The sequence below is a fragment of the Argopecten irradians genome, chromosome 13 (genome assembly GCF_041381155.1).
Source record: "Argopecten irradians isolate NY chromosome 13, Ai_NY, whole genome shotgun sequence".
NCBI lineage: Eukaryota > Metazoa > Mollusca > Bivalvia > Pectinida > Pectinidae > Argopecten > Argopecten irradians.
In genome coordinates this window covers 23,121,158-23,147,402 of record NC_091146.1, presented here as the reverse complement: position 1 = coordinate 23,147,402, position 26,245 = coordinate 23,121,158, and the positions used below count along the sequence as shown (strand labels likewise).

The window sequence follows — 26,245 nt, the reverse complement described above, 5'->3', positions numbered from 1 at the left end:
ACTTAAAGCTCCAGTTTATTACATGCAACAAAAGAAAATTACAGTAAAATAACATCTGTATTGTATTTCAATCACACAAAAAACACTATATTAACATTTGTATTGTATTTCCATCACAAAAAGTAAAATAACATCCGTTTTGTATTTCCATCACACATATAACTATGACATCCATGTTGTTCTATATTTTGAGAATGAAAACGTAAACATTAAGATTAAAAATATATTTACAACATTAGCAGCAACGTTTGCCAAAATTTCCTGTTTCGACATTCTAAGGCGTTCATTAAGAACACAGCATGTTATTCAGATTCTAATTACCATGACGTTTAATAAGAACGGAGTGGTTATAAGGATCTGCGTTTTGATAAGATTGGTATATCGCCGACAGAGTATTGATGATATTCATCAGTTGATAATAACTAATGTTTAATCGTGTACGTGTCCAATTAACACAAACATACATTTAAAATGATTTATTATGCTCTTGGTACATGCACAATCAGTACGTCATTCCATATAGGGCAAAGTGAGCAAATTTACTAAATATATCAAATAAGTTTAATAATGGTAATGGTGTCAATAAGTAATTTTTGTAATCGAATAAAATTAATTATTCATCTGCCTCTGTTTTAGATAGAGAAGATACCATTCAACAACGGTGGATCATCTTTCAGGCGAACTTTAATCTCACTGGTCTGAAAACAAACTAAGTCCTTTGCATTAAACAGATATCACAGTTTTGTTGTTAATTAATACGAAACACTATCTTGCTATAATTATAACAGAAAACTGCACTTCTATGGAAAATAAATCAAATATGTTTACGGAGATTGGTATTTAGTCATCATTTGTTTTAAATGTTTTAAAGATATCATCAAATAATTGTCACATATACACAAATCAAATAATCATGTAAAATATTCGTACCTTTTTTGTTTTCATCTGTTACTGATATAAATATAGAATTTTAAATGAGTGTTCATTAGATGTGAGATTTTATGAAAGAAGATTTTTGCGAGCCTTTGCGAGTTCCATAAATTCGTATATAGAATGAACACAAACGCTTTAAGATACTTCTTTAACACATAAATACAACAAACTACATTCCGAAGAAACTCACGCCAAAATATTTTGCGAAATTCAGCAGAGACCGCCATATTGTCCTCGTAATCCTGACATCACGTTTTTTTCACTGACGTCATTTTTTGTTTATGTAATGGCGTCACAATGGATTTCTAGCTAATGAAAATCGTTCCAGGTCATATTACACAAGAGACATTAATACATTTATTACACGGGCGAAATAATTGGATATCAGGCGGATTATGCAATAAATACTTAATATTACATTTGGCACAATGTAAATCTCTAATAAAAAGAGGTCAAACTACTTGTAGATCGAATGAGAAATGACAGGGATGTTTGGCAAACAAATTCAGTTTGGTGACTTTTAATATATGAAAGATATAAGAATAGCAAAACACGACGATGTAATAATATATGATTCTTTCCTATGTGGATATGAAGGAACACGATTTTCTAACCGAGAGTCACAAAATGTTGTAAAACCTGAGGCTTGTCGAGGGTTTTATAACATTTTGTGATCCCGAGGGTAGAATATCCCTATCCTTCATATCCACTTATGAAAGAGTATTTTCCTCTCATACCTCGAAGTTTTGTTGCAATTTTACTATTATAATTTTCCACATTTTGAAATAAATTGGAATAAAACGCGAATGCATTTCAATACTCCATATATATACAAATCAAGTTGTTTGTATCTTTTAATCAAAAGTAAATGCAGCCTACTTTCTGAAAAGTGTTTTAAATTGCACCGAGAAAATAATAATTTTGTTGACACTGCAACGTCATAAGGCTGTATTGCATGAGTAGCCATGCGATACAGCTTCAGGCGACATAAGTGTATTGCCCTGGACCAGCCAGTATGACACATGTAGGTATGAGAGAATACACTTTCTTGGCGATTTTTGTATTGGAGCGTCACGAAGAGCATCGAAGTGGAGAGAAATTGAAAGTCACAAGATTGGAATGAGGGAATAATTGATCATTATCTCTACCCGTCAGAACATAACAATTGTATACTAACTGGTATGGGAGGAGAGATAATCATTATCTCTGCCGTCAGTGTGGAGTTCTTAATTATTTCGACATTAAATGATAAAATGTATTAATATCTTTGACGTTTTTCCATGTGGTGAAGTTCTCTGCCATGATACTGGTCACGTGGCGCTCTATGTTGCTTTGGCGACGGGTCATAGTCATCCTGCAACAGATAATACAAAGGCATAAGAGAGACATGTAATAAAACAGATTGTGTAGGGCCTTATATTTAGTTCATACTTTCAGTATACAATTGAAAGAAGTTAGGTTTAAGTTTATTTATCATATGCAATACGAAAGCGATGGGTTTATATCACAGTTCATGCGTCACGGTAAAGATCGATAGAAACTAGCTCTATATCTTTGTCTTGCAGAAGAAAAGAAAATGCATATTATACATAAGTTAACACTGGCTCTTTGCCTCAATTTGTATGTGGACGTCGTATTACGGTTTAGCAGCACGTTGCGATGACATTCACGTTTACTAAGCAAAATGTTATTGCTGATTTATTCAAACATTGGAAAAGGATTTGAAACCAAAAAAAGCAGGGAAAAATAACATGATCACATATACATATATTCTAGTCTAAATCTTCTTCTGGCCTTTAAAATGATAGAATGTCAAGGTCAGACTTACCAAATATTGGTCACGTGATCCATGGGCCTTTTGACGGTTCCTAGGCGGCAGTGGTGGCGTAGGTGTTACCTTGGTAACGGTTTTATGTTTAGGGTCAAAACCGGGGGTGTTGACACCACAAACTTTGATGAAGAGCATCATAAAAAGGACAACTCCTACCGCCATTAGCATGACAATCCACCAGTGCTCCTGGAATTGACAATATAACGAAATTAATTTTTTTTTTGTTGTTGTTAAAGAGTTGATTTATAGTTGACTGCAGCGTTGTTTACCATGGCTCGTCAGATCTGGCATTTAGACTCTTAAGATGATAACGTATGGAAAGGTCACGTAATATTACAGTAAAAAAGCTTTTGAAATTTCCCCTCATGAAGGTCTTACAAACTCATAACTTCAGAGACTCACCACTATCCATTCTCGGATCATTGACCATGTCTCATTTCCGAATATCAGATTCTGTAACCTTGCCAACGGTCCGTTGTTATTGACGGTCCGACAGCGACTGAACACGTCACAGTATCCCTTGAAATCATCACAAGGGGATCCTATATAGAAACAAATGATATTACAATGGAGTGATGCATGACATTAATTATTAAAGTCACTTAAGGCGAACTTCTTTATATTCTGCTAAAAGAGCTGCTTTCTTTATAACCAACCGAAGCCTTTTGAAGTTAAATAATAATGTTAATAGTAACAGAGATAGGAACAAACATTCGGGTGTCCGGACACTAAAGTCAAAACCATATGGAAAGGCCATCTTAATGACAAAGAATAATAGAATCTTTAACTCCCTTTTGTGTAAGATAGGAGAAGATTTGAGCAAAGCCTTGTGTTTGACAGTTTGATATCTTATCCCAGGGGTTGAAATCTCCTGTCTCACCACAAAGAGAGTTTATGATTCTGTTTGTCTTACCCTATTTATGCTCATGGTAACAGAAAACGTGATTTCCATGCCATGACGATCTCTACACATTACATATCATGTATAACTAGTCCTTTTGGAAATAACAAGCTATATCATTAAGGAGATGGTCACTAAATGAGATTTCACTGTACTTCAAACAGGTAGATCCTTATGTTTCTATATGATTCGTATTTATTTATTTATTTCCCAATAGATCCCGGTACGCTAAGTTAAATCTTGGCACTGCAAAATCGACATCTACGCCCCAAGTCCCAGGTATATTATTCAGATAATTCGCACGCAAACATGATTTTTTAAGGTAAATGATATATCTTCGAACGCGCACTTCGAGGCAGTTAATAACATGTTTAGCAAACAAAAAATACAAAAAAAGGTATCAAAACATTACATATAGAAAGTTTAAAAGAGTTGTATTTAGTATCACAATTAACGGGAGCTCGTTTACAGTCTTTACAACATTATCCGTTTATATAATATAGACCAAATGGAGTAAAAATAAAACAAAGTGTGTGTTCTCTTCCATTTTACAGAGTTATCGGCCCTTGCGGGTAGGTATCGATTGTTACGACATTACTTTATGAGCACAATTCATACTTTCCGAAAAAAATATGACGTTAAGCTCGCAAACATAAGACGTCACAATCAATACATCCCTGCAAGGGCCGATAACTCTGTAATATGCAAATAAGATACATTTTACATCTGGCAGCTCTTTCGCTGATATCAACTTCCATCCTAGTTTCATGTGTGTATGCGAATTTTCTAGTCTTCAAGAAAAGAAATATTAAAGTAGCTATGATTTTTGGAATATATCTGCCCTATAACAAGATATAGTAAAATCTTTCGAAGGAACCTGTTCCGTGAAATGTCAATAGAAAGGGATAAGGGGCGATTTGCAGTTTGAACTTTTCATAGATTTCCTACAGGTGAAAAGAGTTGACGAGACCTGCTCCATGATACATTAAGGGGAAGATTAAAGGGATAATTTAGAAATATATGCCTTACCAGCTGGTAGAGACACTTTTGAAATTGATCCAGTGATGTTTTTCACTAGATTCCTGAACGCGTCGTTGTGGTCATCATTAAGAATATTGTTAGAACTAATGCAGCTGTTTGATGAATTATCAGGCCCAATATCTGCAAATATTGCATATGTTTATGTATTAATATCTAGGACTGAATCAGTAAATTTACATATATTATATGTTCGTGAACAGGCGTGGTATTCAATGTTGAATACAACAACATTTCCACATTGGTCAAGTTATAATTCAGGTTTATTTACTACGCAGTGATAGTTACCATGTTAACACTAATTATTCAATATTATATGATTATATATATAAAATTAAATTACAAATGCATCTTAAGATATATTGATATACAAAAACTATTCTTTTATTGAACCTTTCAGACTTACATTGACAGGCCAGGAAACATTGAGCAGAACTGCTTTCGCTTTCGCATTCGGTCCATAAGGATCCATTATTTTCTATATATCCGATCTTTTCACACAGTGAGCCGGTGCACTCCTGTAGTTAGGGAAGCAAAAGATGCTTATAAGACTCTATCATAGGTACAATGTAGCTATGAAGGATAGGGATATTCTACCCGTTGGTCACAAAATGTTGTTAAACCCGAAACTTGCTGAGGGTTTATTTACTTCAATTTTACAATGATAATTGTCCGTCACTTTGAGAAATACTGCACATCAAATTTCCACACATAAAAATAATTGCGAGATAATCGTTAACTCAAACAAACACTGAACACAAGAAATTTCAAGTAGAACATGTTATTGAGCAAGATAAAACATAATACAGACCTAAGGCTATAACCCAGATTCGGAGTTTATGGTTACCCAATTAATTAAGAATGATAATTTGTTTAACTCCATATCTGATTGTATAAGCCTACGTTTTAGACTTTTGTCTTATTTGATTCGTGACACTGGAAGCAGATATACATGTGTCTTTGCGAAGGTATTCTTCAATACCTTCAGATACAATCTAAGCATTTCTTACCATTGCGATCGCATTCTTTAACATTTGCCACTTGAGGCAAGAAAAAAAACTGACGAATCGCAGGTCAGTAGAAACGACCTTTGAAATGTAAACAAACCTACTTGAAAGCCACAGAGTCAATCACAATGTACCGTCATTTGAATTTTGTGATGGACTTCAAAGAAAGTTTCTGCTGGCCTGCGATTACACAGTTTTTCCCCCTCCTGAACTGTCCTCAGTTCTACTATGAGATAATCCAGGGACTGACATAGTGACAGTGAAAGTAACCCCTGCAGTATCGCGATGGACACAGTTATGATTAGCTTTATAACTATTTCACTATGACTTACCCCTTTTTGACAAACAGACAATTTATCGTTACACAGTGTCACTACGTCAGGCTTGTTCTTCGGTGAAGGACATTCCGATGAGTTTCCGCTAAGAAATTGTTAAGGTAAGTAAGAGTTATCGTGTTTATTTTTATCAAATAATAGACCCTTTCAACCGTGTCGTATAACTATGTAATAAATATCGTAAGACACACATCTAATAACACTAGTGTAATGATACAGGTAATAATGAAGTCATGATCAAATTATGACTCCGCATGATTGTCTCTGTAGACGGAAACATCAAATCCGAGTCTGATTTCGATACTAGAAACGAAATTGAAAGATTTTTCTTCATTTCCCTAGATACTAGTTATGTGACTATATTACACTCTTGCCTATGTATGTGAAATTTATAAACTCGTTCAATAATTGTTAAATGATTGAACTTGTTTAATGAATATCATGTGTTATAGCGATTCATGAAAAACGTCGATCTCTTCTCTATCTGCCTGCAGTTATCACGTAGGTCAGACGAAAACAAAAAGTGTGTACCAATTGTGCTTATATACAGTTGTAATAATCAAAAGATGGAAGCTGGAGTTTATCTTTGCCGACTTGTTCTGACAGATGTCATTAGTAAATTAAATAATATCCAATAAACTGAATGCAGATTACACTAAAAAGAAGTAAACATCTATTGAAAATGTTAAATTAAGCTGTAAAACCAGCAACCGACATCCAATATATTCGACAGTGGCAAGGCAAAATATTCATTGAGTGCTTTATGCTCCCTACCGATCTAAAATAGCGATTAGTTTTCCTTGTATAATGAATAACATTTTTCAATTGCCATAATATAATCTAAGAAATATTCCATTTGCTTGGGATAAATAGTTAAGCGTAGAAATAATCGATAGGAAAATAGTTTGATTACCTCGGTATCTCTCAGAGCTCATATATGTCATATAAGGATTGATTCTTGATTTGGCCGATTTCATGGGGTGATGAATTGATTCCTCTTGAAACATAGTTAATGATCTGTAAATATTTAAGTCTAGTAGCTAAACGGAGGCAAAAGTAAGTCTAGTCTAGAATATTTTCTTGTGCAAAGAACGATGTTCAGCTACCATAGTTCATGAGCAAATGAAACAGGATTTTTTAAGTAGTTTCATTGAGTCAGCTCTCTAATAAGAAAAAAATATAGAATATATATTTATGAATAAGAGCTCGAGGGTACATATCCATAGGTTGAGTATATTTCTTTCCATTACTGAACTTTTCATATCAAAAGTCCATAGAATAACGTAATTATAATTCATAACCGATGATTATAATGTCATGAATACCTGCGTTTCTGATTAAAGAACGTCTTGTATAATTAAACATGATTTCTTCAACCTGCTAACTTCATAACAGATAATTATCAAGTCAAATTAATTAACATTTAAATCCTTAAATCCTTATTGAATTTGTTATTACATATTAAAATTTGTTAAAAGGAATTGTCTGCGTCTGCTTATTTTATGTAAGAGTTGTCCTCCCTGATATTAGTATACTTATGAAATTAATTATCTAAGTACTGTTTGAATTGATGTTAATGATTGAGATACATAAATCTGTAAATGCTGAATATATCTGTGATAATGTGATAGTGGTGTAAGTTTGTGTTTAAAATTTAAAATAATCAAATATGGAAGTTGCTTTGAGAGCCCTCCTGCGTAAAGTTAAGTATTGTTTTTTAAGTGGTTTATTATTTTTTATTATATTATTATTATTATTATTTTTTTTTTGTAAAAAAATGTTTATCCTCACACCGTTTCATAAAGCATTTGGCAACATCGCATTCGGGAACACGTTTTGAAGACCTTCATATTCCAGTACTCGAAATGTATTCCACTCAAAGCTGCATAGACAATTCATCACAGCATGCATACATATGTACCTATAATGCTCTATAGACGTTTAAAACTATTTCCTCTCTGGCATATATGGCAAGCTATTCTGTACAATTTGTCATTTTGATGATAAGATGGTGCAATCAGCCCTATAGTTTTAGGAAGCTATTCTGTCCTTTTTTATTTTGATAGTACGGTGATGTAATCAGATAACTATTGATAGGATTGTAGCGGGATTGGACTGGGTCGATCATCGGTGACTAGTCAATAGAGCACTCGGCTGCTATTCGGAGGGTCCCGGTTCGAATCCCGGTCTGGCCGCTACATTTTCTCATCTCCTGTTACATGATTAACAAAGGATACAGACAGTAGGCGTGGTCAACACAGTCAGTAGCCGCTCTACACATTTTGTTACTGGTAGCGCTGATGTAATTACATTGTGGGGTACAGCATGGACCCTGTGATGGACTGAAACAAAATTACAATTAATGTAAGATAAACAGTAATCAGTTTGGTGAATAATAACCTCAATAAACCTCTCGATGGCTAGGGAGAACTTTTATTTAGGCTTGTCGGTAGAGCATAGGAACGATACATCAGGGATCCAGAGTTCGATCCTTAGATCGGAGGCAGCATACAAATATAATCTATGAAAGCAAACTGCTAAATAATCCTGATTTTAGATTAATCGTGTTTATAACAGATTTGTAGCAGATTTGATAAGCAAGGAATAGAACGTCATTGAAAATTGTTGAATTTGTCTGATAAGTGTTGGCAAGAAGCCCGTGGCTTATATAAGACAGTTTCAATACAATGGCCGTGGGCAGGTGATAATATAAGACTCTATCATAGGAGGATATGAAACATAGGGATATTTTACCCAAGGGTAAAAAAATGTTGTGAACCCCAAGGCTTGTATTTTTCTCTCATACCTCAACGTTTTATTGCAATTTAATTACTATGATTTTATGATTTTTTGAAATAAATTCGAAAGAAAACGCGACTGCAAGTCAATTCTCCATATATGAAATTTGAGTGATATTTCCAACTCATTTCCTATTGTTTGAATATTGTTAAAATTTTTCCCCGAAAAATAATTATTTGTTAACGCTTTGACGTCATGAGGCGTTATTGCATATGTAGCCATGCAATACAGCGTCAGGCGACAGGAGTGTATTAACCTAGACAGGCCAGCATTACACGTGTAGGTATGAGAGAATACTTTGAACTACATCTAAATCAAAGCACCACTGACGTCCATATACAGAAAACATCCATTAACCACACCCGAACAGAAAACTAAGCGTATATTTCACAATGATTTTACCTACCTGCATTGTTTACCATGCACGAGTTTACAATCTGTGGGCTTCATTGGCTCGTGACGAGGGTTACAGCAACTTTCATCACAGTCGTCTTCATACCCACAGTCACATTCCTCACCATCCTCCAGTATCCCGTTTCCACAGAAAGACCCCTCCTGGTCTGTAGGAAAGTTACATATGATGCTAATGTATACTGAATATCAATTTGTATCTGCATGGGATAACCTTTTCCGGATTTCGCAGCCGGTATGGAAATGTGAGAATTAATCACCACGGAACTATATATAATACAGTTTAAATAAAATCCTACATGTGTCTGTTAAGTGGACAGGGGTATCTTAACCAGAGTGAAAAACGTTATTCCTGTTGACTTGGTAGATTCATGTTTGATTCTTTTTCTCCCAAACTTTGTAGAAACAAATGATGAGATTTCACTTGCGTTCCAGCTTTTAAATCGCGCGATTATCACAGGAACGTCCTTAAACGGCAAATTTGATGACGTCATCGACAATTCATGTATTTTAAATGGACCTTCTTTTTGTATTATACAACACAATATAGAAAGTTAAAATCGTCCATTGTGTAATACGGTTCCATGTCGATTTCGGCGTGATTACATGGTATTGTCTGAATTCACAATTATTGAATATATGTAACCCTTAACCTGTCTATAATGACCAAATATATTGATATATTTTAGTACATTTACAGTATATTACGTTTCTGAACCGGATGTCTTATTTTTAGCGCAAAAGACATCCGGTTTAAACACGTAACATACAGTCAATGTACTAAGTGATATTTTAGCGCAGTCAAATCAAAACATAGATGCGAAAAAAACTACAAACGATAACTTGTACATGTAAATTCGAAGCGCAATTCGGAGGTTCAAAACGAACATACGTTTTTAAAAAGAAAGGAGGAGTGTCAATTGAACAAAATTTGGTCACTGTGACCTATTTTTTTGACTCTCAGTTATATTTTCCAAAATGTTTTATTTTTAACATATAAATGCATTATAATTCATAAAAAATCATTCAAAAATATAATTTGGTTCCAACAAAACTGGACGAAACAAAAAAGTTCCCCTCCGGTTTAACACCCCCAACCCCATAACTCACAAGGGACTTCGACCTGACCTTAATCACATGTCATATCATGATATCCTAACCCCCGGGTATCTGTAAACAAAAATATTACTTATCGGTCATGGCCAGCAGAGGACCCAAATTGACACTCCTCTTTACCGCTGAACATAAATCAGCGCTTCAAAGACAGCGCGAAAGCGCTAAATTTAAACTACAGATAATATAGTTAGTACGATCGTAGTGACGTAGTGTTCTGTTTTTTCTGAAGACTTACTCTGTAAACAATTTGTCTTAAATGTTTCTTTGAGCAGTGAATTCAGAACACGTGTCATGTTGTCCTTGCTACAGACCGAGAACTCATGATTATGTGGAAGGTCCCCATGGGTAGCGCTAGCATACATGATGTAGTTTCCATCCGACGCCCCGGGGTAACCGGTATTGTAAGGTGCACATATCCCGGTATCATGCTGCAAATATGAACATAACATCGCGTATAAATCTATGTTTGGGCTATCCATTGGCAATCGGCACTCCTCAGATGTAACGGTCGTACATTGACCTAAAAGGTGACACAAAGGCATTCATTTTGAAACTAGGGACTATTATAACAACTGGGTCCAGATGTGCAAAAGGTGTTAAGGCTAATAGCAGTTTAACGACAATTTTCAAAATATTTCAAATATCATTGTTGGTATAACAAATTTTGCAAAATTTTATTAGAATCCTAAGAACTCCATTCTATACTTACATGGTAAATTTAGTGAAAATATATTTGCATATTTTGCAGTAAATAAGAAACGAAAATTTCACTAATCATGTCATTAAGCATCATGCTTTGAACAATCGGCTCCTGTTGCCACTAAGGATACAACCCATCGAAAAGTGTAAGTTCATCGATGATGTGTGATGTCCATCTCGAAGGAGAAATACTTACATTCAATTTCTTTAAATGTGTCTTTAGAAGTATAACATTTCAATAACTATTAATTTTTTGTGTGCGTAATTAGGACGTAATTAGATTTTCAGGCGAAGAAAAATATTTGATTTTTTAGATATTCTTACACCTATAACATCCGAGGTAATGTTTTACATCCGAGGAGTTCCGATTGATCCAATGGAGGACGTACTGATACACATGGTCAGCACACCCTGCGGTCATGTTGTTTTAAAATTGTTTGAAATAAATGTTTTTGACCATAATTTGGTTTATTTACTTATGAAGACGATTTCTATTGCTTTGATTTCAGATTTTAAATTTAAAAAAAAAAAAAACATAAAAAATGTCATTATGATATATCAAAAATTAATAGCAATAAAACATGATATCTTATTACTTGGACATAGAAATTTGGAACTTCTTGTTTTCTTTGTAAATGATTGACACCTTTTAACTCTTCAGATAACACAAAAGGAGCACCCGGGGATATATAATATATCAATAGATATTCAGTATTTGAATAACATAGAGTTATCTGCCCTTGTCGGTAGGTACACAAATGTGTTGATTGTGGTGTCATGTGCTTCAGAGAGTAATTTCATCAGAGAAACCGACGTGGAATCCTACCCAAAGGGAAATAACTGTAATATTCAAAACTGAATATGTTGAAATGTTACCGGTGATCCGAAGTTGTGTCCCACTTCGTGCGCGAAGGTAAGATGAGACACCGTCGGGGCCACACGTTTACCGTAGTTAATGATGGTGACAATCCCGGTGTTCAAACTCTTACTAACAAGCTGTCCGTCCTGCTCTGGGAATGACTTGTACTTCTCACAGATACCGCCTGCTGAATCTGAATTAAAGTAATTTCATGAAAACGGAGATTAACAAATACCATTCTTCTTAACGATAGGGTAATTTCATCAAAATGGAGATTAACAAATACCATTCTATTTAACGAATTAAGGTAATTCCATCAAAATGGAGATTAACAAATACCATTCTATTTAACGAATTATGGTAATTTCATCAAAACGGAGATTAACAAATACCATTCTATTTAACGAATTTTCATCAATAATGGAGATTAACAAATTTAATTCTTTTTAACGAATTAAGGTAATTCCATCAAACGGAGATTAGCAAATACCATTCTTCTTAACGAATTGGAGTAATTTCATCAAACACACAATCATTTTTAACATGATTTTCTTTCTATTACCAATATATATAAACGAGGATATCGAATAATTAGGGTAGGTAGGTGAAAACATCGCCCTGTATAACCTATTTGTTTATACAGATGTATTATATCCTTGGCAGTGATATGTTCAGCAGGGTGCTCTACTCAATAGTACAAAAATCAAATAAATATCCAGCCACTTACTTTCAGGGGAGGCTACCCAAGCGAGTCCTAAGGTTCCGCCAGAGAAATCTCTTGCTGTGAAGGTGAATGCCAGACAGAATTCGTTATGATTTTCTCGTGACGTCAGATCTAGGAAGTTACTGACGTCGATATCTGGATTACAAAACTGGTTTGCTTTCGTGGTGTTACAATTCTCCGAATTATCAGTCATGACCTACGATAAAATTAAAGCATAAAAAATTACACATCTTAGCCACGCCATTACATGTAAAGTACAGGGTGTTAGTTAATATCTGCGCATTCGCGTTGTCTTGTGTGGCTCTATGTTGATTTATGGATGTGGACAAATTTACTTCTTACTACTGCAGGCATTGGAAATATGGCATTCTCCGTGGCGTAAACTATATAATGTAACATTTTGAAACACGCTTAACCGCCAACGGATGTTATTTCTTCTTTTCAGAAGCAGGCAAACAAGTTGTGTTTTCATTACCACGATCGAAAAAAGAAATTGCATTATTATTTTTCCTCAAGATAAAAGTATTTAAAATAATAAATTGCGTCCCGCCAAATGTCCATGGCACTATGCCCTATATGAAATAAAGTACTTCTTGTTTACCCAGCAAAGGCAAAACGCATTATTTTATATGACGTTTTGTGTAAATTATACATTTTACATGAGTTGAGTAAATTCTTATTATAGATCCAATGATGAATATCATTTATATCTGTCGGGCCTACTTAAGGATCGAAGTCCTTTCTATATATGCTAATCACTACATTGAACGACAAAGAAAAACTTACATGTGAGGATTTGTTTTCGTATTTTATATGTTACCTATACCATGCTGTAGAGCTATTGACATGAGTTAGACCGACTTCACATTAACAGTATGTCTCCCATGTAATAGTGGGAACACATGTTCTCTTTATATCATGGTGCTTCCTCACTGAAGCCATCCTCGATACTCCAGGGGTTCCGATCACTTACAATCTCTACACCCCTGGACTATCTCATAGTAAATCTGGAGGCAACAGAACAGAACAGGTAATTTAGTCCTTTGATGTACATCAAAAGAGCCGTATAATGGTACCCTGTGGTTGACTGTGTGGCTTTGGAGTTGGGCGTCGCTCTCTCTGTAGTCTTCAAAGGAAATCTTTGCTGGTCTGTGATTGGTCAAATGTTTTCCGCTGAGCTGTCTTCAATTTCACTATAAGATAGTCCATGGGTGTAGAGATCGAAAGTGATCGGAGCCCCTGGAGTATCGAGGATGCACTGAAGCATACTAGACTCGAAAGCAATCGTTCAATTATATTGTAAACAAAGGGACAAAAGAACAACAGTCATGATTTAAGTGCTGCCATAGACAAAATGCATAGGAAAATAGATCAACTGTTTTTTGCACATTTGTAGGATGGGTAACGCATAAATGATACAAATTTGATTGACATAAGAAAACATTGTGGCGGTGATCATATACTTACTGTTGTCCGTTGCACCCTGAACTGAACCCCGAGGTAGTAATAGTTGTCGTGATCATCAGGGTATGTCGAGAAGTTGGTCGTTTTGTAGATCTCGTTTATAGCTGCTACATGACTCGCGAACATCGCTAGTATCTCGTTCTTAGCTACGCTGTCATCCTTTAAACAAGTCAAAAGAAAACATTGACATGTTCCTGCAACCATCCTATAGGTAGTATTTACAATTTGAATATGTCGTTCTGTTAGTTGAAACACTGACCCCGATTTATTTATTGAAATAATATCCATATTTGTTTCTCTTTAGTCTTGAAACAGAGTTAAATTGTAAATCCCTATTTCAATAAATGTCATTTTGTATGCCTGAATTGCACTTCTATGTACTTTTATTTACTAAACATTCAAAATGTCACTATTATACATTGGAGCTAATACGTTTGATAAGATGATACGTAAGTATCTGCATTACTTCCTTTAACTGAAGTCCGTTATTTACTTCAGTTTTATACTGAAATCGAGGAAAGACATTAAAGATGGGGTAGTAAGTAAATGATAGATGAACATATTGTTACACCCCTAATCGTTGGCGTTTTATTTTTAGTATAAAGAAATCGATTACAATATTTGCTGTAGTATTGCCATCAGCCGCCCTTGTCATTAGGACATTATAATTTATTTAGTATGTACAGATATATCTTCTAGCCATTGTATCACGCCTAGTTTTCGACGCGATATACAGCTTGTGGTATATTTTGCGAATTTTTTTTTTTTCATATAGGCCTAATATCTGGAGACAATGCATATTTCACTGATGGTAGGTCTCGAGACATCATGACCTTACTCAAAAAATGTATTTTACTTTTGTTGAGGTTATGAGGGTATAATGATAATGGGGCATGTGTAAATTATGCAACTCCGGCGAAGCCGGGTAACATAAAATTTACAACGGCCCCATTATCATTATACGCTCTTAACCTCAACAAAATCAAAATATATTCCTTATAATTTCAGTTTTTCACGTTGATTAATAATATTTATTCTCGCGACAGTTGCATATTATCCATAAAAATACCGATAGTTTTCTCTCTCCCGTCATCGTCAACTATTACGATTGAACAGCTGATCGGAATAGAGTCATTCATATGTTCCCGCCAAAAATGGGGTCATGACCCCGTGTTGCCACGCAAGCGACTATTCTTGTAACAATAAAATCGCCGCACGTGTTGCATTATCATTATATACTGATAATGATAATACTAGAAAACATGGTTTTTGAATCTATGTCAGTGCAAACTGTAATTATAAAGGTATGATATAATTTTAGATAAAGACTCTTTACCTATCTGCAAGCGCAGCAGTTCATCTATTGTTTGCTTATTTGGACTCGCTTTCATAACCTCTTATTGAATAGTTATATGATAAAAATTGTTATGAATGCAATTTGATGACAGGTAAATATATAAAGGGTTTTCATAGGCGAAAGAGTTATCTCCCCTGACCCATCAGATAATTGATCTCTTATCGAAGTCGAGTGTTTCGTTCATATTGCTTATTGCGTGTATTGACTTACTTTACTGTTATGAATCATTTAAAAATTAGAATCATAAACATGCTGAATTAATTCATGGCATTGAATATAAAACAAGGAAAACTTTATATAGTGTAGAACACTTCTACTTTCACTTTATACAAAAATACCTTACTGTGGCTACAAAATATATCTTAGCATCATTATCCCCTGTCAGGCGGAAAAGTCAGAAGAGGTAGTGTCATAAAAAGACTTTTAAGTTAAGATCTAGGACAAAAATGTAAATGTTAGATTTAGTTACCAATGCATTAGAAAATTTACCCTTACTCTTGTTTTGACCTCTGGTTTCCGGTTACTGAGAAAGTTTTTCTATTCTACATAAAATGGCTGATTTACATAGAGTAACGTTACTGAGACACCTCTTTCACAAGAGTTCGCTTCATGCTGCGAGAAATATGAATGAAATATACGTTCATTGAAATCACAATAGCGTTTTAACCGTATACTACATATAAATGATTTGCTCACTGCAAAGCATCATACACATGGTGATTTTTACCCACAATCCCCACATGAATCTAATATGGCTTCGAAAGAATTACTTACCTTTGCCTGCTGTTTTATATATTTCCACATGATTGGGTCTGATCGTAGATACATATAGCACGTGTTTTTTGCCCCAAGGCGTTTCGTGTTCGGTGCAGTTGTTTCGTGTTCGGTGCAGTTGTTCGTCTCACCCGCTTGGCATAACTGTCCTCTTTCGTGGACATTTTTGATGGATTATTCCTTAAGTTGGTAGAGTCCTGTGTGCTATGTTTCATTCTTTGTGAGTCATTGTTGGCATGTCTACTGTATTTATTTGACTGAAATATAAGGATCAGACGTGTCGTTACATATGTGACAAAATACATTCGGTGATACATTTGACTGCCACAAACTTTCGAAACGAAAACAAATCTTAAACACATTGATAATATTATTATAAATTAAAAAATAAATACGGTAAAAAAGAGTGTAGGTATAGTTCCAGTTTTGGATCCCTAGTGAAACCTTTTGGATTCACAGCTACAGTGTGTATCAAAAATTTCATCAATTTCCACATTCTAAGACTCTGTGCTTCCAACCTTACCCCTTTACCGTAGTAAGATAGTTTTATGTAAAGCCTAAGATGTTCAGAAGGTGATGATAAATGTGGTATAAAAGTTAAGCTTGTAACGATTGTAACTGTGCAAAATTATCCCATTTTTAAAAGGCGTTTCGGAAACAATTTGCACCACACAAAAGCACGTGGTTCGAAATGGATTTACATTTGTAAACCAAATCCTTAATCGGAACTTCATTTCGTTTCGTTAAGCTGCAATGCATCTCATAATTCAGATGGCCCATACCAGTGACTTGCTGCAGCAGACTTTCGATGGGTGACAATACCTTTTGATTGGTCGGGGTTGATCTCTTTTCCATCCATTGACGATGTCGGTCGAGGCCACACACTCCTTCGCCAGCCGCCCGGCGATATCTGGTATGGTGTAAAATGTCAATAGATTAGCAAAATGAAAATTGTATATGAAGGCTACAGCATATACTTAAAAAATGACGGCTTAAATATAAATGAAAATTATTTCATAACTTAAAAAATAATGGTAATGTATTTTATGTGCAAATCGATGTTGCGACGGTACGTATTGAAAATGTCTTCTCTGAGAAAGGTTATTAGCCTTAAACATAATGTAACAGCATAGAGTATTAAACTAATGACTTATAAATGTTCATTGGTTTAAACAGTATCGCGATACATTGTTTGACTTCGAACTGAAGCATTTACTTATGTATAGGGGGTAGGATTTTTTTCGAAATATAGTTGAAGGTAAAGTATGTGTTTTTTTTTGTAGTGAATGGTGTCACTAAGATGAAAGAATTACAAAACAACTATATTGACGGCTGAAATTCTCACTGCTTGTGAACAATAAGATATTATCAATATATGAAAGTAGTTCTTAATAGCAAACGAAGTACGCGATTATTTATCGAAATTAAAAACGCCAAAATAATCTGATTTGTAGTAGCTTCATTATTGAACCTTAATAATGTAATTTTATTATATATAATTACTATACGTACCGGTAGGGGTCAAGGTTAACGTGTTCCCCTTTGTATATTATTGAGTGGTAGGGATTGAGATGTCCAACCGGAGAAAATCTCCGCGCATGCTCAATGTGGTAGATTGTATCTCTGTTGATGATAATGAACCCCGGAACACGCCCTCTAGTACACTCCCGTGTACGTACGAGTTGGATTCACCTGGAATATATACCATTAGCCACATCATTTTAAAATACAAACAAAAGAAATACTAACACTAGTTCGTAATTAACGCCACCTAGTGAGTAGAGTATTATTAGTTTTTCCCCTTGATATAACAAAGGATGACAATGTATTGAATATTGACTCGTGGTCCTATCCGTGACTCGAACTCACAATCTACGGCACCTAATCGCCTAGCCAAACATTCATGCGCCGTTTACCACCGCGCCACATCCACGTCCCAAAAAGTACGTTTCAATGACGAAGTGATAGTCGGTTCGATATGTTGACATGATCTCTATGGAAACTGTCAATTAGATTGTTTGAGTTCCTGGATGGCATTGTATTCCGTCTCTGCATATTATAAAGTTAGTTCCCTTGAAGGTAGGTATAAATTGTTACGTCATTATTTTATGAGCGCAATTTACGTCATTTTCTCCAAAAATGTATGACAGTATGATCGTAAACCCATGACGTCACAAACAATACCAACCTGCAAGGGCAGATAACTCTGTAATATACAAATATAGAATATACATACATTGATACGAATTGTACACGTATATGGCAATACTGGTAGAGTTAGTGCTAATTATATGCTATAAGTATGTAAGCTCTGTATTCTGTATTTGGTGTATTAATTAGGGAAATACAAATCGAATTCATGAAGCAAAACGAGTGATATATAGCTTTGTGTATTGCTATTGACCGAGAAGATAATATTAATAAGCATTTGTTTCTATGAAATATCGAATTGTAGGAAATAACATTAAGTCGCAGGTTAATTATACAAACATTTTAAATACTGACCTTTGACCTTTATCGGGGTATGAAAAAAAAATTGTTTGCAAACTGTGTGAATCCGCGTAGCGGATTCTCACATAAGTTTGCAAACAATTTTTTTTTCATAACCCGATAAAATTAAAAAATAGTGACATCAATACTTATAATTAATTTTATACTCTATTTGATAAAATGAAGTATGTTTAAATGTAACATTATAGTGTTTTTTCAAGGGATTCTTTTTTCCGAATCAATACGCAACGTCAATGTCTCTATTGTGACGTCACGTTAACGTCGGGGTTTCGCGCCATTCTCGGATTTTTTTTCATAGTGGTATGCAAAAACATTAAGTCGCAGGTTAATTATACAAACATTTTAAATACTGACCTTTGACCTTCCCTTTGTATATAAATGATATGTCTGCAGGGTAAGAGGATCCGTTGCTGAACTGTAGTGAAAAATCAGTTGTAAATATAGAATCGTCTGGGACCAGCTCTAACTCGAAGTCTCTGAAATGAAAAGGTTCGAGATAGAAGTTGGGAATGACTTGACGGGTATAGATGGTGGAGAGAAGCGGGAGTACCTGGAGACAAACCAGTTAACATGTAGTCTGTACATGTACATGACAAATGCCTCACATGAGATTCGAACTCGCGACCCAGAGACGTTGGGAGCGGCAAGTGGTAATACGATGGACGTATTCAACATTCCGTAATCGCATCCCTCCTTTTCTATTTCGCTCAATTTCAGAAAAGAATTTTTATTATATGTATAAACTTCCGATAATTTTATGCATGATATACTTTACCTGCCATAAGCCTTGAAATTAAATACCAGGTGGCGCTGTGTGTTTGACCTCCTGAATCGAAGATGACGTTGATGTAAGGTGTCTGCGTCATACTGAAGTCCTTCGTAATGTGAAATGTAGTCATCGAGATGTTTGCTTTGAACCGCTGAAACAGATGATCTTTATGAATGAAACGCTTTAGTCGTGTGTTTTGATATCATATGTGGTATAAAAAGGGCAACAGTTCTACTATACAACACACAACACGAATCTACCCAATACCGCAGTCTCCCAAAACACGCATCTCGTATTTCACACACACAAGACACCACATACATGGGAGGCCGTCCTTACATGACCCTGACTGTTAATAGGACATACTTATAATTAGTCCGCTAAACCTGCCTATATTATTAGGCTTTTTGATTTTTTGTGCATAATATATATATTTGCAAAAAAAACACACCTAATAATATAGGCAGGTTTAGTGGACTAATTATAATAAACTAGACCAAACAATGAACTAACATATTATTCAACAGTTTATTTGATACAGTGGGGGTAACATATCTTTCTTGTACTATGTTATAATACTTATTTGTATTTATTTTACTTTAACTATAAAGCGCTGGCGATGTTTTCCTGTTAAGTAAACAGTTTAACGCAAGTGGAAGACGTGTAATGTTATATTGCCTATTTATCGGTTCAATATTTGTTTTCGCGTGGCGATGGAAAGTAAAGATTTGTAATTTATGACCCAAGCAGAGAATGAACAGAGCAATACAGTGATATTTCATACACGTTCCTTTCGATGGCATATTAACTGTGATTATGGCAGACTGTCCTGTACACGTAGTGGTAGTGCACTTGAATATTGCAAATGTATTTTCAACTGTTATACAATGGTCATACATGAATGTAGGTTGTTGAGGAAAGTACTATAAGGCAAATAAAAACAAAGATGTAACTAACGTTTAAAGTGCTAATTGTTAAGAACAATATATCATATTTAATTTTTTTTTACTTTTCATGGTGTTTGATGTACTAAGCAGTGATCCGAATTTTTCGTTCATTAATTACTAAAAATATACTCGTATTGTTGTGCTTTTAATGGAGCTATGACGTCAATTTCTAACAATGTTTAAAAATGCATGAACTCTAAATTTGATCTTCCTGGTAGAGGTTTCACTATATTTGATAAATAAAATCGATGACAAAGGTAATTGTTTGTACAAAATAGTCATGATAATGGCGGTATGATATGAGATCAATACAATGGTATTACCTAAAGCTCACCTAACAACAAAAAGTTTAATTTTAGATCACCGTTTATAATACACATTATAGTTACATTTGACTATTCCGATCTCAAAATCGGTCCGGTATTCGGAATTGGGAGGGATCGGTTTTGGGAAGTTTTATATACTATTAATAAAGAGGAATTAATTCCGTACATGACATCCATGTTCGGTTTCTAGAGGTGATCGGTTTTGAGAAGGTTTGGTTTTGGGAGGTTCCACTGTACATCGAATTACAACATTAATTAGTCCCACATTCCGCTTATGGTGACGTCACAAAAACACATTAAAGGTTGACGTCTTAATGATCGAAGGTAGGACGAGTCGACGGTAAATCGTACTTTAACACTTTTTTTTTATCGAAATCAAAGTTATGACAGAAATGAAAAAAAATTCAAATTTACTAAAAACCTGCGACCTGTTTTTATTTTATTTTGATTATCTTATATTTTTTTCGTTTCTTAGTAAAATTCAACATATTCCCCCCAAAAAATTGCGAATATACCAATCAATTAAGCTAACATTATATTCATATACCTTTAGTAATTATATTCTGTACAATTAATCAAGAAATGTTTAATTTCGCATTTGAGATCTCTACACAATTAAGGGACTAATTTCCGAGATAAAATGGTTTTCAGTATTTCATAAGTTTAGTCCCTGTATAGTTTTATCGTCCTGCTTACCTGTGTGTTTTGTTTTGGTTCCACTAGAAATGAATAACAAGAGGGTAACCGCATAAAAGAACCATTCATGACTTGCTTAAAGATGCTCCTCCGCTAACAATTGTTATTTTTTCACTATCAAAAACACGAGCAGACGATTTAGTATTTTTCTTCAGTTACTAAAGTTACTTACTTTACACCATTACCACAATTGAAAAGTTTGAGCTTCTAATTTTACTTCAAGTTGAAAATACAAAAAATAATTAATTACATCCCGAAAAAATCCGTGGCACTATATCCTTTATGGAATGAAGTACTGATTGCGCATGCACAAAAAGGCAAAACAAATTATATCATTTTTTGTGTTAATTAGACATATATATACAAGATTAAACACCAATTATTGTTCTAATGATTATTGCCATTTATGCTCTGTCGGCGACGGAGCATCTTTAAATAGATAATTTGAAATAAGACAACGATTAAAGTATAATTTATGTATGTTTGTGTATGTTGTTCCTATGATTATCGGTGTGTAATTTATCATTTAACACGATCATTAATATAGAGCCGCCAAAATGATTCAATGTTAAATAAACCCTATCTTCCTATAAAAATAAACAAAATTAAATTGATACAGATAATTATCGTAAAAGGCAAAATATCGCATTTGATCGTTTTTTCCCCGCCATTTAGATTATTTCCATCCAAAATGTTAGAAACATTTTAGATTGTATGTTTAAATATATAGTAACCTATTGCGTTATGATCGTACCGTAAGTTAGAAACAGAAATATGCCATCAACACCTATCTCTAATAGGAGTGCACTGGTGACACGACAGTCTCGATCAATTCCGTATTAGCTTATTACATAGTTATCTGCCCTTTGCGGCTAGGTATTGATTGTGAAGTCATGTGTTTCATAGGGTGACGTCAGAGAAAACGACGTGATTGCGTTCACAAAATAATGACGTCACAATGGATATAAACCCGAACGGTAATATTCAAAGACGGAATACCTATCTACAGTATCATTGTAAGAATAGTATCGCATCCTTTTGCTTATTCAATATATTCGCACAATGGCAGTAATGCGTCAATATGAATAATACATGTATATAGTCATTGCCGACTTGTGTAGCAAGAACTGTTTTAGTAATATGACTGAAGGCCATGCCTTAAGGGGCGCAGCCATATGTTTCAGTAACCATTAATTATGCAATATTAATACGTTCAATTTATGGAAATAACGGAGCCGAATTTTCCGTTTATTTTTTTATTCATATATTCACACCTCACAATTTATTCATATATTCACACCTCAAACCCTTATTTGGTAAAGGAAATCCACATAAGAAAAGGAAGAATTTTTTATTTCTGTTACAGATATTCCGTTTTTGACCAGCTGATTACATTGGAAGGTGGTCTATCACTTAAACGCTTGCAAATAAAGAGCAATAGCAAATAAAAAGAGCAATAGCACTGAGCTGCTTGATTATAAAATGAGCTGATTTCAAAGCACCGCATTGACGCTGATGGGATTTTTTATAGTGGGGAAAAATGGCGGCCGCAAACTGAAGTTGTCAGTGTGTAGTATTGAATTGGAAAGATCGTGTTTTTTTCATGTATGTGTTACCTTAGAAGTCCTTCGCACTTCGTGCCCTTCGGGCACGAAGGGCTGTGCCCTTATTAGTATGATTAGTTAGCTGGTTGGTTATTTTACGTCCTAGTGACAGTCGGTGTCATTAAAGGACGGTCGGGTATTTATAATATCCACGTGAATTGCAACAGAGGAAGGAACAACTTCAAATAGCATTGTAATAAGATTTGTATGCTATCATGACGAGTTCATAATGTCATTGACTGGTAAAAACATTGTACCTTTAAATCACAATCAAGCTGAAATTAAAACAGACATTAAGTGTTTGGTACATTGTATAAAAAGATTCATTTTTATTTATAATTTGCGGTCATTATTCTTCTAGTCCATGATCAATGAAGCATTTTGATTAGATTGAGTACCCGACATACTTCTTCAAAAGCCTCATCAACTTAAACCTAATAAATACACCGATTGATCAATAACAGTGATACGGACATATCCTACATGTATACTTTAGGGGGAAACAGAATAAATGATAAAGTGAAAAGAACGATTATTAAATAAATTTGGTCATTCATAAGATAAATTGACCAGTGTATAAAGACCACTTGCCTATAGTTTTATATTCTATTAAAAGCCAGAGTCACACAAGGATAGGACAGACTTGTTGCTGGAGGAAAGCCGGAGTACCCGGAGACAAAACACCGACCAGCAGTCAGTACCTTGCAACTGCCCCACATGGGATTCGAACTAGCATTCCAGAGGAGGGGGACTTGTGGTAATATGTTGGGACATCTTGACCAATAACCACTCGATCACCGCGGCCCCACAATAGAGACAGGTTTGGCGGTACCAGTATATATCAAGATGTAATATTAAATTGTCTCATTTGATAAATAATGTGTTTGTGTGTATAATTCCTATTCTATCTTAGGATTCGACCTTTTGACAGTTAACTTATTAATGTCTTTGGATCAGGAAGTTATTTCAAAATCCACTCGTGACATCTAGATGTACCTGTATCAATTTACATTTAAACCTGTCTTAGCTACAACCCATGTATATTAATCACCTTCTTAATGAGACCACTTCTGTTAAGTCCCAGATTTCAAACTTCAACACAATATAACCTGTGTACAAGGACAGCCTGGCTATACAGACAATGTTTCCCTATACCCCTTGGGTGTTCTTTATAGACAGGTTTGACTTTATGTCAATCGTGTATCCTACCGTATTGATATGACATTGTATTAGCCCCAAACTAAAACGATTCAAAATGTCTATCACATGGCGTGTTCATAATATTACCAGCCATTTGTGGATTGACAGGAGAGTATGTATACGTATAGCTAGATCTACATATAAACAGAACCATATCTAGTGACTATACTAGGATATGATAGCAAATATATAACTTACCTGTGCAATTATTTAGAATTCCAATTAACACGAATATAAAATAATTTAAACAATCCATTGTAGTATCGTATGATCACCTGTCTTTCTACACTACCCGGATCAATACCATTGTTTATTTTTGTTTCCGGGTTAGACTCTCCCTGATAACGACCGACCTCTCGAACCCCTTATCTCGATTTCGTGTGACTGTACAGGTACGGCTACATATACGGACCCTAGGATCATTTAACAGGTAGTTTATTTGCTTGTATGGAAACCCCCGAGCTTCAATATGTCCCTTTTATATGTCTGTTAGGCTACATGTACAATGTAACAGCATACATGAAGGAGATAATGTCTCGGAAATCTTGCTGGGTTATGTGGTAAGAATGAATGTATTACTATATTAATATATCTATATTTATTAGCTCAGGTCATTTAATCTTACAAATAATATTCGTCGTAAAGGTCCACTATTTCTCCGAAACCAAAATTCAAAGCTTCTTTCTAAAAGACCAATTTCGTTCCGACATAGCTTTAAATTTTTCCAAATGGTTATGTAAAACGAGATTAATTTTGTAGAGTTTCAGAAGTTATGAGCTTACCGTTAATACTACACTTATTATCACCTTCTGAACAATTTTATTAAGATAAATGAATTGTTAATTTGAATAACGCGGGTCGTTTTATATGCCCGTCCCCATCCTAGGTACTGCGAGCTAGTTAATTATCACTGACTAGACGGTTAAACAGCGAAATTAATTCTAATTGATCATTGTTAACATAGACTACACAAGAAATCTTGCTTTTGTTTGATGTTGTAACTTCATCTTAGAACATCGCTATATATTTTCTTATGTTGTTATTGTTTTTAAGAAACTTGATTTTTTTTCTCGGAAAGATAGGGGAACTTCAAAAAACTAATTAAACCAGATAATTTATATTAATAACCTAAATGAGTTTGCTACACAAAACTTTAAATCATTTCGTTATTAGATATATAGTTCCAGTTATAAATGTTAAACACATCTCGGATTTGCATGTTAATTGCAAGAAGAACGAAGAACACAGGGTGCCACTCCGAAGAACTCGACGTTTAGACAATACAGGAACAAGCTTAGTATCGACTTGGTGGTAATGCCATCAAAGGAATATAATTCCCTCGGTATTCGGAAAACTCATTTTGTTGTTTGAAATATTCATGGATAATCGATGACATGTGGATTTGAATAGTGTATATATACAACTATCATTTTCGTAGTCATATCATACATTGTTTATATTCCTCATGGATATTCAAAAATGACAAAGTCTTTGTTTATGTTGGATACGAAAATAATGAGGGAGGTGTTTATATCTTTTTTTTTAAATCAATACTTAACACAAATTTAATACAGTTGCAATGCCAATAACGCGAATATTATTAATGACAACTGTTCGTCCTGTTACCATTATTCTGTAAATCATCACCAGTATGTTGTTTTGATATTACGTTCCCAATAGACAGAATCAATTATTTAGGATACCGTTTTGGTTATTCTGGACATCCAAACTAAACATTAGTTAAACGTAGGATAAGAACAGAATGATGGGGATTTACAATTATTTGGCTTATGGTTTGCATTGTTTAAAATTATAAGTGTCATAACTAGGCGAAAATTAACATGTTACTTTTTCTTCAGAAATCTATTAAAAGCCATAAGGTTTGGTGATATAAGCTGTGAAAATCATCTTAATAGACAGAAAAAGATCCATGCATAATTTATT

General features: G+C 34.5%; 1 pseudogene; it reads right to left on the bottom strand.

Moving 5' to 3' along the window:
- Window positions 1–24,658, bottom strand: LOC138305530 (disintegrin and metalloproteinase domain-containing protein 10-like; annotated as a pseudogene).
- Between the last annotated feature and the right edge of the window lie 1,587 nt (window positions 24,659–26,245).